Raw genomic sequence first — 14,874 nt, forward strand, 5'->3', positions numbered from 1 at the left:
GACAAAGGTTCGTGCCCCCTCCCCTCCCCTCACGGCCCTAGCTCGATCCCTCCCCGCCCGCTCCGCCGTTTTGTCATTCCGCGCGCGTGGCTAACGTGTTTGCGTGAATGCCGCAGCCAAGGTGGATTTGCACGTCGACCTCACCCACATGCTCTGCGAGGCGCTCCTGCTGCCGCCCCTGAGGTGCTCGGCCTTTTGCCCCCACGACCGATTGGTTGGTTTTGTTGCAGTTGCGGACCTTGGAATTACTGACCGTGTTGTTTTCCTGGTGTATTTCCTTTCTGCAGCTCCAGCGCAACCATCTCGCAAATCGTCGGAAGGTGGGCTTGTTTGTTGTCATTCCGTTTGTATAATCTGATTTCATATGGGTTCCAGATGACCTCACGCAGGGCATATGCGGCTGATTCGGGTTTAGGAATGATTACTCCCTGTTTAAACTTTGTACCATTTTGTTCAGAGTTCTGAATTCATCTTGTTCTTAGCTCTGAAGTTGTACCATTTTGTTCTGAGTTGTGAAGTTTGGTCTGCAGGATCTCCCTCAAACACCCAAGCGTATTTGGGAGGAGCGAGAAGTTGGACGTGATTCTGGATAAGGGTGTCAATGACTCTAATGTTGTTGTTGCCTTTAGACGCCCAAGGCCCGAATGGTTATCGCAGCAATCGTTTGTCATTCAGGTCTGCATTCTGTCTGATTGTATATTGGCTTCTTAATTGAGCTTTCTGTCTGAAATTGAATATATATGCTACAGTGCTATAGCATAAACATGGTATAGTGTTTTAAATTGTTGCTAAGCAATTTATACTCCATTGATCTTGTTAATAGTACTCATTTCTCATTTTCATTGGTACTCTAATTCTTGCACCAAATCTTGCATCAATTAGGGATTCTTCAACTGAACTTCTCTTTCATTGTATCACCAAATACTGAAGTTTTGCTATGTGTTTTTGTCTATATAGAATTGCATTCATTCCCTATTCTTTCAGTAGTTACATGGCTTGAGGTCTCTGTATTCTTTTAAATAGGATGTATTGTTCTATGCAGAAGACCTGATTTGCACAAACATAGTTATCCGCATGTGCTTCCTGACTTGGTATTTGTTATATCTTGTTTGTTGAATGTATGGTGGTGCCAGTACAGTGGTAGTATATTAAGGTTGGTGTGTTGCTGAGGTTAATCCCTTCGGAAACATTCTTTGAGAATTTTGTAATTGGGTGTTGATATTGCGCAAGTTCTATTGTATGTGAGTTCTTTTTGTTGCTGCAAAGCATTGATACAATATGTCATTTGCAGGGAGCTTGCTTTGCATCCGAGTCTCAGTCATCCTGCACAGCAAGGAGCCGGACCTAGGGAGCAAGCAACGCTGCTAGTTCCTTGAGACATGTGCATGTGTGGAGTAATTTTGCTTAGAGTACTTAACAAGATTGAACTGTACATGTGTGGAGTAATTTTGCTTGGAGTATTTAACAAGATTCAATAAGATTTAACTTACTTTTTCAGTTAATTAAATGGACATCTTGGATTAGTTAGAAAATCATGAATTATTTGCAGAAATCCATAGAAGTATTGTACTCCAGTGTGCATTACTTACATAAACTTGCTTGCAAGCTTATTTTCTGACTTGTATATTCTGAGACTGAAAAAGCTTAGTTAACTTCTGTTAAGTTTCAGTAATCTTCAGTGGAGTATTTACTGTAAATTTTGAACATCACAGTAATTTAACTTGCTGTTAACTTCTGTAGCATTAGGAGTAGTTTTACTACAGTACTGCTTGAATAGGGTGAATGGAGGGTGAGGAAGTTTTACTGCAGAGTAGGATTGCACATGGAGTAGTTAGTAGTAGTAGATGTTGATGATCATAGCCAGGAGTAGTTTTGCCTTTGGTGATCATCCAAAAATGTGATGTACTATTGTACTTTGAGTGAAAATGGAATGGTGCGATCTTGCACAACTTACTTTGAGTGAATGTTGAGTACTGTATGCACTTGTAGTAGATGTTGAGTACTATATGCACTTGTGTAGTAGATATTTTATTGACTAGATATATACGTGTAGATGATTGATTACTGGTTTTAGCCCCAAGCTATCTTGTCTTGCCGTTTTTGGTGAGCTGGTGGCTTGGGGCTAAAACCACTGTTTATGGTTGTCGGTGATGGTCATATTAGCTATGAGATGTGAGGGAAATACTATAACCTCAAATGTGTGTCATCATGTTACTGTTGTGACCCTTCATGTTATTTCTGTGCTGAGATTGTGAGATTCTTATAGGACCATAAAGTTCATTCTCTTTCAGTCTATCACACGTGTTTTGTACCAATATCATGATTATGCACCAAACATATTACCGTTAGTGGTTCATTCTATTTGATATCATCAACTTTATTATCACCTGCCATAAGGACGATCTGTACTATATTGTTTACAGAGATAACCTAGTAAGAAAACAACACTGCATCTCAGACTCAACTGACCATTGTTATGTTATATTGCATGGTTTTATAAATAGCATCTAAGATGAATCACACAGTGCATTTGAATTGGCCCTGCGTAATGTATTTTTGAAGTTTTATCATTTGTTTTGAAAGTTCTACTGTTTCTTGTATTGATAAATATACGCAACGGGGTTGTGATTTGCGCTTGCAAGCTGTTATTGTTTTATCCAGGAAACCCTGATTCACCATTTTTTTGGTGTTTTTTTTCTGGCTTTCATTTGTCGACTATAGTTGTAAGGACTGGCGTCGTGTAGTAACAATGGTGGTTTTAGTTTGTTGCTTGGATTCATTTTGATTTCTGCCGGGTGTTTCTGTTGCTGGCTCTAGGAGTCCGGGTGGTAACGCTTCTCTCTGCCGGGTGTTATTACTCTGGTGGCCACCATTCCCCTCCCCTGGTTTAGCAGCAATAGCAGGTACCACCTCATCCCCATCTCACTTTGGCTAATCTACATACCGTGTCTTGTTCTTGTACACTGTCTTGTCTCTAAAGAATGCATCTTTTTCTCAGAATTTTTACACTATATTGATTCTCAGACCAATGATAAGATGATGAAAATTTCTTATAGCCCTTCAAGGTCAACAGTGCTGCCATCTATCTTGCTAGAAAATCTTAGTTAGTTTATGCATATAAATAGGTGTTGTTACCTATTTGCATCTGAGATTGCATAATATCGGAGGAACATGCTTAATTGGCTTGTGTATTTTACCCCAATGGACCGGTGTCTTATTCTGCAGTTTTCAAAGGCTGTAGGGAAGATCAAAGATGCCATCTTAGCCCTGGCAGTGGCAACAGTGGACGATGATAACGATGAAGTCACGGCGCGAAGCCCTCCTGAAGTGCCTCGAGACTGCTGCTCGGTGCTACAGGATACCGTGGTGAGTCCTCTGACAGACCTGTGCATGCCCCATGTATATGCATGCCACATATTTTGTCTGCTGTTCTAAAATTCAGTTCACTGTGGCTTGATTTTGTCAGAAATTCAGTTCACCGTGGCTTGGTTTTGTCAGGACGCATATGACCATCGACATCCTGGGGCGGCATGCATACGGCAGCATGAGGCGGTTCATGGCCCGGCAGCGGGAGACGGTGGAGAAGCTGTGGAACTCGATCAAGGAGCAGCAGATCCTGCGCAAGCATGACAAGTCGACGAGCGGGAAGCTGGACGTGAACGCCTTTGAGCGGCTCCAGGAGAAGTCTATGCAAAAACGGTGAGGATGACAAGGTGAAGATGAAGTGCTTCTATGGTCATGGTAAGAGATCCTCCTCCATGCCTCATGGGATGTAATATCATGTTTGCCCTTGTGGTCTAGGCCAATAGTCGCTGCAGCATTTTTCTTCTAGTGTGGTCTAGGCCAATGGCAGCATGCATACATTTATATTTACTGGAAATGCATGCATTTCTTTACACGCATGACAAACAAAAGTCCGTACTGCTGCTAAGATAGGACATAGCTGGCTAGCTAGTGTATGTTGAATTACTGATCAACTCGCCTTTGGGCTGGTTGCTAGTACACCTATGTATAGCTACCTAGGTAGGAGTAGCTATGTGGATTATTAAAATATTACAATCTCTTGATCAGCAATGAAAAGCATCGAGATGCAGCTTATACTGGCATGCGCGCGTATGCATGCAACATGCTGTGTATGTGCACACTTGTGTACATCGGTAGCAACAATATGTAGTGATGGTGCCAATCATATGGATGAAGCTTATAAACCAAGCACGCATGCACATTAGTGATGGTTTTGGTAGTAAAAATATACCAGCACTTACATAGTATACACTGGGTGCCAACATTTGTGATTCGTGTCAATATGGTCAGACCAACTGTGCTTAATGGTGTTGTGTCCTTGATGAGGACATCAATACAATTGTTACACCCACAGCCCCTGCTGCTATACATACTGGACCAATTACTAGAGCTCGTGCACGCCAACTAAATTACCAGGTACTTTCGTTTCTTGGTAATGATTCTAATGTTCATGAGAATATGATGCTGCCTAAATTGGATACATTTGTTTTGCTTACAAATGAAGGGCCTAGCTTGGAGAAGGATGAACATTGGAGCAAGAACAAGCATGGAGATGATGGCATGCGCAAGTGAAACAAGAACGGAGTTACAAGTGATGATTTCAGGACTTTGAAGCCACCATAATTGGTGCATGAAGCCTTGGACGAAATATACAAGATGCCACTTCATAAATTTCGTCCCAAGGCTATTTTAGGTGCTGCGTCACCTTATTATTGGGCCAGGCCCATGTAATTTCGAAATACATAAGTATAGGCTATTTTTAGAGTCCGTATGTGTGGGGAAACAAGAGATAGGGTTGATTTCGGACCCCTCCACCAAGGGCCACGAAATTCCCCCCCTCTTCCTCCATATATACAGCCCTTAGGGCATCGTTTAGACTTTGGGTTTTGTTTAGATTAAAAGTTCGCCATAGCTGCAACTTCGCATACTTCGTTTGTGTTCAACGACCAGACAAAGACGTCACAGAACCCCACCTTGATCAATAAAGCTTTCATCTTATATTCGCAATATCCAGATTGCAATCTCAGTTTCTTGCTTGTTCTTCGTTTGCTCGCAGGAAACAGACCCTCGTGGTCAGGTTGATCGTGCTCCGGCGTGGTCAATAACCTCTCGGAGTAGGTTTAGCGATTGCTAAGGCGCGACGTCCACGCACGTTCGTAGTCGGATCGTCAAAGTCGACTGCCACCAAAGCGATATCCATCATCTCATCGAAAGACGGGACACCTTTGCCTCTATCAAGTGGTATCAGATTTCCAGGTTGCTCGGTGAGATTTTACAGTTTTTCGTAGTTTAGATCGAGTCTGTTCTTCATACCTACAGTCCACGAAAAAGCCACACAAAAAAAATTAGGGTTAGTTCATCATATCCGAACCAATCTGAGCCTTTGCATAATCTTTTTAGGGTTTTGCTTTGTTGAATTTGCGGTTGCATCGTCGGTCTAGTTGCTGGTCTTAGCGTCTAGTCTTTTAGAGTTTCGAGTTCTGGTCATAAGTTGTCACGCCGCCGCCGCACCATCATCATCGCCCCTGCCATCTACCACCACCGCTTATCCGCCACCGCTCCGAATCCGTATCCATATACCACCACCAATCCGTGCCCATATACCACCACCGATCCATATCCATATACTACCACCGCTACCACCACCGCTGCCATATACCACCACCATATATCCACCACCAATCCGAGTTCCTTGCTTATTAGGTTTGTTTTCGGGATCCATCCAGATTCCGATTCGTGTTTCCTTGCCGGAGTAGGTTTCGGAAAAAAAAAAGAGTCGGGTAGCCACGCTCCGTTTAGGCCCAAAATTTTTCGAAAACGCATTTTTCGAAAAAATTTCTGGCTATCCTATTTTTAGGTGTTTCTGAGTGTTTTGAGACAGGTGCCATTATAGGAAGTTTTTTTTGACCCGTTTCCACTTTTTGGGTCCGGGCAGTCGAAAAAAAAAATTGGTCGAAAAATTTCGTGCCCATCCTGTCAGTTTGAGCTAGGAAGAGTTTTGAGACACTCGCCATTATAGTGATTTTTCGCAAAAAAAAAAGCAGCGCAAAAAAAAAGAGCGCAAAAAAAAAGAGCGAAAAAAAAATTCAGAGTGTGCTTTTCCCTTGTTTACGTGCCGCGCCGTGATTTTGTTGGTGTTCTAGGCTCGCGTCTCTAGCATAGTCTAGCCTAGGACCAGCACAGTACCGTCGTTGAGCGTTTATTCAACTTTGCATCTCTGAATTGATTATTGCTGACCCTTTTTGCTACCATAGTATAAGCCTTCCCAGCTCCACATACATCTACGTCGTGCGTTTGACTCTCCCTGGTAATCGCTCTATCCAAGCTTTGAGAGTTTTGACTACAACGGTTGCCGATCACCGCCTGTTGCTGGGTAAGAACTGGTAAGAATTTGAGTTTTGCTTGACGGATTTGTGACACCCACCACCACCACTTGTTCGTAGTCTGTAGGATCATATTCTTGTGTGTTTCTATTGCTGCTAACCATGCCAGGATCACAAGCCGACGAGATTGACTGGGAGAATTTATCGAACAAGGAGCTTCATGATAAGTTTCAGCAAATGATGACTGAACAGGTGCAAGATGTGCTGAACAATTTTGAAGAGGCCATGGAGAAGATCACTGGCCTTGAGAAGACGTTCGAAACAAAGCTCGATAACAGATTTAATGAATTGCTTGCGCGTCTTCCACCACCACCACCCGCTGCACCTAACGCACCTCTCCAACAACAACAACAACGTCTACCTCCACGTCGCGAAATAGACCTTCGCCGAGCGAGCCGTGTTCCTCTTGCGTTTGGCCAAACTGTTGGTGCTGCTGTTGATACTTCTGTGGCTCCTGCTACTGCTGTTGCTCGTACCCAGGAGGATGATGAGTATGCGGGCGATTATGAGGATGAGGTTGATCAAAATCAGATCTACGAGCAGCCACCAGCACCACCACCAGCAGGTCGACCTCAGGTATATATTCGTAATGGTAGGCCTGCACCACCACCTCAGGTACGAGATGATGTCCATATTCCTAAACTGAAATTGAATATTCCACCATTTGAGGGTAGATATGTTCCTGATATATATCTTACTTGGGAGTTAGAAACTGAACAACGATTTACATGTTTACAATACCCTGAGGAGAGACGAGTTGCTGCTGCTGTTTGTGCTTTCACTAGTTTTGCATGTGTATGGTGGTCTGAACATTGTAGATTATATCCTATTCCAACTACTTGGGCTGCTTTGAAAACTGCTATGCGTACGCGTTGGGTTCCACCATATTATCAACGTGAATTGCTTCAAAAATTGCAGCGTTTAAGACAAGGAAAAAATTCTGTAGAAGAATATTATCAGGAATTACAAACTGGCATGATTAGATGTGGTATTGTTGAGGAGAATGAAGCTATGCTTGCACGTTTTCTGGGTGGATTAAATAGAGAGATTCAGACCATTCTAGACTATAAGGAGTATACTAATATCACTCGTTTATTCCATCTTGCTTGTAAAGCTGAACGTGAAGTGCAGGATCGACAAGCATTGGGGCGAACTAACTTTTCTACAGGCCGACCTTCCTCATGGACACCACGTGCATCTTCTACTTCAACTGCACCAGCACCTCCATCAGGTGCCACCTCCAGCCGTGATACAAGAAAACAGGCACAACCACCATTATCTGCCAAGAGCGCACCTGCGGGGCCTACACAGCGTTCTTCTTCTTCCATAGCATCAACTTGGCACACAAGTGATATTATTTGTCGTCGTTGTAAGGGAGGAGGTCATTATGCGAGAGAATGCAAATCTCCGCGTGTGATGATTGCTACCGCGGATGGTGGATATGAGTCCGCTAGTGACTATGATGAGGAGACATTAGCTCTTATTACACGTGAAGAACATGGTGGAGATGATTCTGATCATGAGACGCAATACATGGCTCCTGAAGACGCTGACAGGTATGAATGTTTAGTTGCTCAACGTGTTTTGAGTGTGCAGGTCACACAAGCTGAGCAAAATCAGAGGCACAATTTGTTCCATACCAAGGGAGTTGTGAAGGAACGTTCTGTGCGCGTCATAATAGACGGAGGGAGCTGCAACAACTTGGCTAGCATGGAGATGGTGGAGAAGCTTTCTCTCACCACAAGACCACATCCACATCCTTACTACATCCAATGGTTCAACAACAGCGGCAAGGTTAAGGTAACACGTACTGTTCGTGTGCATTTTAGTATCTCTACATATGCTGATTATGTTGATTGTGATGTGGTACCTATGCAAGCATGTTCCTTATTACTTGGTAGATGATAGAGGCAAAGGTGTCCCGTCTTTCGATGAGATGGTGGATTTCGCTTTGGTGGAAGTCGACTTTGACGATCCGACTACGAACGTGTGAGGACGTCGCGCCTTAGCAATCGCTAAACCAACTCCGAGAGGTTATTGATCACGCCGGAGCACGATCAACCTGACCACGAGGGTCTGTTTCCTGCGAGCAAACGAAGAACAAGCAAGAAACTAAGATTGCAATCTGGATATTGCGAATATAAGATGAAAGCTTTATTGATCAAGGTGGGGTTCTGTGACGCCTTTGTCTGGTCGTTGAACACAAACGAAGTACGCGAAGTTGCAGCTATGGCGAACTTTTAATCTAAACAAAACCCAAAGTCTAAACGATGCCCTAAGGGCTGTATATATGGAGGAAGAGGGGGGAATTTCGTGGCCTTTGGTGGAGGGGTCCGAAATCAACCCTATCTCTTGTTTCCCCACACATACGGACTCTAAAAATAGCCTATACTTATGTATTTCGAAATTACATGGGCCTGGCCCAATAATAAGGTGACGCAGCACCTAAAATAGCCTCGGGACGAAATTTATGAAGTGGCATCTTGTATATTTCGTCCAAGGCTTCATGCACCCATTATGGTGGCTTCAAAGTCCTGAAATCATCACTTGTAACACCGTTCTTGTTCCCCTTGCGCATGCCATCATCTCCATGCTTGTTCTTGCTCCAATGTTCATCCTTCTCCAAGCTAGGCCCTTCATTTGTAAGCAAAACAAATGTATCCAATTTAGGCAGCATCATATTCTCATGAACATTAGAATCATTTCCAAGAAACGAAAGTACCTGGTAATTTAGTTGGCGTGCACGAGCTCTAGTAATTGGTCCAGTATGTATAGCAGCAGGGGCTGTGGGTGTAACAATTGTATTGATGTCCTCATCAGAGGGAGCTGCAACAACTTGGCTAGCATGGAGATGGTGGAGAAGCTTTCTCTCACCACAAGACCACATCCACATCCTTACTACATCCAATGGTTCAACAACAGCGGCAAGGTTAAGGTAACACGTACTGTTCGTGTGCATTTTAGTATCTCTACATATGCTGATTATGTTGATTGTGATGTGGTACCTATGCAAGCATGTTCCTTATTACTTGGTAGACCATGGCAATTTGATAAAAATTCTGTACACCATGGTAGAAACAATCACTATACTCTTGTTCATAAGGGTAAAAATATTACTTTGCTTCCTATGACTCCTGATTCCATTTTGAAAGATGATATTAATAGAGCTAATAAAGCACAACAGGAGAAGAATAAGAGTGAAAATCAGATTGTGGCAAAAGAATTTGAGCAACAAATGAAGCATAATAATAAACCATCTAGTGTTGCTTCTGAAATTAAATTGAAAAGTGCATGTTTATTTGCCACCAAATCTGATATTGATGAGCTAGATTTCAACAAATCTGTTTGCTATGCTTTTGTGTGCAAAGAGGCATTATTTTCATTCGAGGACGTGCCTTCCTCTTTGCCTCCTGCTGTCACTAACATTTTGCAGGAGTTCGCTGACGTTTTTCCACAAGACGTTCCACCGGGATTACCGCCTATTCGAGGGATTGAGCATCAGATTGACTTAATTCCCGGTGCTTCACTGCCAAACCGTGCACCATACCGTACCAATCCAGAGGAGACGAAGGAGATTATGCGTCAAGTACAAGAGCTTCTCGACAAAGGTTATATACGCGAATCCCTTAGTCCTTGTGCTGTTCCTATTATTCTAGTGCCGAAAAAGGATGGTACATCACGTATGTGTGTTGATTGTAGAGGCATTAATAATATTACTATTCGTTATCGTCATCCTATTCCTAGGCTAGATGATATGCTTGATGAATTGAGTGGCTCTACAATATTCTCCAAAGTTGATTTGCATAGTGGCTACCATCAAATTCGTATGAAATTGGGAGATGAATGGAAAACAGCATTTAAAACTAAGTTTGGATTATATGAGTGGTTAGTCATGCCTTTTGGATTAACTAATGCACCTAGTACTTTCATGAGATTAATGGACGAAGTTTTACGTGCTTTCATTGGACGATTTGTGGTAGTTTACTTTGATGACATATTGATTTATAGCAGATCTTTGGAGGAACATTTGGAACATTTACGTGCTGTTTTTATTGCTCTACGTGATGCACGTTTGTTTGGTAACCTTGGGAAGTGCACCTTTTGCACCGACCGAGTATCTTTTCTTGGCTATGTTGTTACTCCACAGGGAATTGAAGTTGATAAAGCCAAGATTGAAGCTATTGAGAGTTGGCCGCAGCCCAAAACGGTCACACAAGTGAGGAGTTTTCTTGGCCTCGCTGGATTCTATAGGCGTTTTGTGAGAGATTTCAGCACCATTGCTGCACCTCTCAATGAGCTTACAAAGAAAGATGTGCCTTTTCTTTGGGGTACCGCACAGGAAGAAGCCTTCACGGTATTGAAAGATAAGTTGACACATGCTCCTTTACTCCAACTTCCTGACTTTAATAAGACTTTTGAGCTTGAATGTGATGCTAGTGGAATTGGATTAGGAGGTGTGTTATTACAAGATGGCAAACCTGTTGCATACTTTTCTGAAAAATTGAGTGGGCCTAGTCTGAATTATTCTACTTATGATAAAGAATTATATGCTCTTGTTCGGACTTTAGAAACATGGCAACATTATTTATGGCCCAAAGAATTTGTTATACATTCTGATCATGAATCTTTGAAACATATTAAAAGTCAAGCTAAACTGAATCGTAGACATGCTAAATGGGTTGAATTCATTGAGACTTTCCCTTATGTCATTAAACACAAGAAGGGAAAAGAAAATGTTATTGCTGATGCATTGTCTCGTCGCTATACTATGCTTTCACAACTTGACTTCAAAATATTTGGTTTGGAGACCATCAAAGATCAATATGTGCATGATGCTGATTTTAAAGATGTAATGCAGAATTGCAAAGAAGGAAGAATGTGGAACAAGTTTATCGTTAACGATGGATTTGTGTTTCGTGCTAACAAGCTATGCATTCCAGCTAGCTCCGTTCGTCTTTTGTTGTTGCAGGAGGCGCATGGAGGAGGATTAATGGGACACTTTGGCGTGAAGAAGACGGAGGACGTACTTGCTACACATTTCTTTTGGCCAAAGATGAGACGGGATGTTGAGCGTTTTATTGCTCGCTGCACTACATGTCAAAAAGCTAAGTCACGACTCAATCCTCATGGTTTATATATGCCTTTGCCTGTACCTAGTGTTCCTTGGGAGGATATATCATGGACTTTGTTTTAGGTTTACCTCGAACAAAGAAGGGGAGGGATAGCATATTTGTTGTCGTGGATAGATTCTCGAAAATGGCACACTTTATACCATGTCATAAAAGCGATGATGCTGTTAATGTTGCTGATTTGTTCTTTCGTGAAATTATTCGCTTGCATGGTGTGCCAAATACTATTGTTTCAGATCGTGATACTAAATTTCTTAGCCACTTTTGGAGATGTTTATGGGCTAAGTTGGGGACTAAACTGCTTTTTAGTACTACTTGGCACCCCCAAACTGATGGCCAAACTGAAGTAGTCAATAGAATGTTGTCTACTATGCTTAGGGCTGTTTTGAAGAATAATAAGAAAATGTGGGAGGAATGCTTGCCTCATATTGAATTTGCTTATAATCGTTCATTGCATTCTACTACTAAGATGTGCCCTTTTGAAGTTGTGTATGGTTTCCTACCTCGTGCACCTATTGATTTGTTGCCTCTTCCATCTTCGGAGAAGGTTAATTTTGATGCTAAACAACGTGCTGAATTGATTTTAAAAATGCATGAGTTAACTAAGGAAAACATTGAGCGTATGAATGCTAAATATAAACTTGCTGGAGATAAGGGTAGAAAACATGTTGTGTTTGCACCTGGAGATCTTGTTTGGTTACATTTGCGTAAGGATAGATTTCCTGATTTGCGCAAATCAAAGCTAATGCCACGTGCTGATGGTCCCTTTAAGGTGTTAGAGAAAATAAATGATAATGCATATAAACTTGAGCTGCCTGCAGATTTTGGGTTTAGTCCCACTTTTAACATTGCAGATTTGAAGCCTTATTTGGGTGAGGAAGATGAACTTCCGTCGAGGACGACTTCATTTCAAGAAGGGGAGGATGATGAGGACATCAATACAATTGTTACACCCACAGCCCCTGCTGCTATACATACTGGACCAATTACTAGAGCTCGTGCACGCCAACTAAATTACCAGGTACTTTCGTTTCTTGGTAATGATTCTAATGTTCATGAGAATATGATGCTGCCTAAATTGGATACATTTGTTTTGCTTACAAATGAAGGGCCTAGCTTGGAGAAGGATGAACATTGGAGCAAGAACAAGCATGGAGATGATGGCATGCGCAAGTGAAACAAGAACGGAGTTACAAGTGATGATTTCAGGACTTTGAAGCCACCATAATTGGTGCATGAAGCCTTGGACGAAATATACAAGATGCCACTTCATAAATTTCGTCCCGAGGCTATTTTAGGTGCTGCGTCACCTTATTATTGGGCCAGGCCCATGTAATTTCGAAATACATAAGTATAGGCTATTTTTAGAGTCCGTATGTGTGGGGAAACAAGAGATAGGGTTGATTTCGGACCCCTCCACCAAGGGCCACGAAATTCCCCCCCTCTTCCTCCATATATACAGCCCTTAGGGCATGGTTTAGACTTTGGGTTTTGTTTAGATTAAAAGTTCGCCATAGCTGCAACTTCGCGTACTTCGTTTGTGTTCAACGACCAGACAAAGACGTCACAGAACCCCACCTTGATCAATAAAGCTTTCATCTTATATTCGCAATATCCAGATTGCAATCTCAGTTTCTTGCTTGTTCTTCGTTTGCTCGCAGGAAACAGACCCTCGGGGTCAGGTTGATCGTGCTCCGGCGTGGTCAATAACCTCTCGGAGTAGGTTTAGCGATTGCTAAGGCGCGACGTCCACGCACGTTCGTAGTCGGATCGTCAAAGTCGACTGCCACCAAAGCGATATCCATCATCTCATCGAAAGACGGGACACCTTTGCCTCTATCAGTCCTCTTGCAGCTCAAGAATGCAAGTGAGAAGAAGAGGAAGAGGAGGTCCTGAACGTTTCTCCCACACATCATAGATACCACCACCGCGGCCTTGTAGGAATTAAGCTGGCGCCATGCCACCCTTGTGTATCTGTTTTTGATCGTATGTGCAAGTTGGACGTGCATACGTGTATTTGCTTTTGTGTGTATTTGACTAGATGATCTCTGGATTTGATCATTTAATTGACAGATTTATTGTATTTTGCTGTTCAAATGTGTAAATTGAAATCTGTGAATGAAAAAGACCAAATGTTCTACTTGACAAAATAATATTTGGGCTCTAAAAAGGCCGCGGCCCAAACTATAGTGGATCAGAACCTTGTGCATTTTTGAAAAACCAGAAAATAGGCTTAATGAAATGGTTCACAAAAGGCCATGGCCCAAAATAAAAAATGCCAAATTGTTGGGCTAGACCCATGTAGCTAGAGAAAATTAACAGAAAAATATACAGTAAAAAGGCTGAATTATTGGGCTTGGCCCATCTAAAACACCAAATTGGACCGGGCCGATTCTAATTTGCGACCTTCTCAATTTGTCGCAATTTTGCCATGTCAGATTGCCATGTCGGATCCGGTGTGGCTTGGGCAGACAGCCAGCGACCAAAATAGAAGGCCATAGAATCTATGACCTTTTGTTTTGGTCGTGGCCTTCCACGACCTTCTCACAAAGAAGGTTGTTAATTTCAGTTTATGATCGCCAGCTTTTGACCATCTGTTTTTGGTCAAAAAAGTTTGCAAATGAAATACAATGACCTTTCAGTGACTAATAGTGATGGTCGCAAGTTGACATATTTCTTGTAGTGGGGAGGGAGCACCCCCACGACTACCGAAGGCGGTGCCAACCTTTGAGGGGGTGTACCCGCGCCCTCGGGAAGCCACCACTGGAATCGCGGCGTACTTGCGAGGACGGCTGTGGCCCCTCTTGGGTGATGGCGAGCCTGGTCCCTCGTTGGGAGCCTTCCCATTCTCGGCGGCCCAGACCCTCCTCACTGCCACCATGGATGCTCTAGCGAGATGGCGGCGCAACAAAGAATAAGAAGGAGCCAGTAGCAAGAGGATGATGATGGGATGGGGGCTCCGCCCCCTTCCCCATTTATAGGAGGGGAAGGTTAACCGCCGACCTCTCACGCTCCAAGCAATGATGGCCACTCTGCATGCACCAGGCAGTTGTCAAGTCGGGTAGTTGCCGAGGCGGCGTGGGGAAGCGAAGACGCCCACGTCCCATCAAGCGCCATGCGTCAGCCCGGCCCGCGAGCGATTGGGGTCGTGGTGCTTCGCCCTTGCCCTTTGGCTTTGCCTTGAAGCCAAGTCCGAGTGCTCCTTGGGCCCAGGGGCTACTGTCGGCGTTCTAGGAACTAGGGTACCCAGACTTGCCTGCTTGTGGCCCACGACGTGGCTTCATCGGCGGCCTGGTACGACCCATCTACGGACCACCAAGACAAGACCCTCGCGTGGA

General features: G+C 43.3%; 2 long non-coding RNA genes across 2 annotated transcripts; both read left to right on the plus strand.

Moving 5' to 3' along the window:
• Positions 1-297: 297 nt before the first annotated feature.
• On the plus strand, positions 298-1,154 carry LOC119279176. The gene is made up of 3 exons (XR_005138041.1): positions 298-320; positions 531-675; positions 1,134-1,154. It is a non-coding gene; the product is annotated as an uncharacterized LOC119279176 (long non-coding RNA).
• A 2,037-nt stretch (positions 1,155-3,191) lies between these two features.
• Positions 3,192-13,574, plus strand: LOC119279250. Its single transcript, XR_005138042.1, has 3 exons — positions 3,192-3,366; positions 3,499-3,741; positions 13,391-13,574. It is a non-coding gene; the product is annotated as an uncharacterized LOC119279250 (long non-coding RNA).
• Positions 13,575-14,874: the final 1,300 nt, after the last annotated feature.

Source organism: Triticum dicoccoides, chromosome 1A, assembly GCF_002162155.2.
Source record: "Triticum dicoccoides isolate Atlit2015 ecotype Zavitan chromosome 1A, WEW_v2.0, whole genome shotgun sequence".
Taxonomy (NCBI): Eukaryota; Viridiplantae; Streptophyta; class Magnoliopsida; order Poales; family Poaceae; genus Triticum; species Triticum dicoccoides.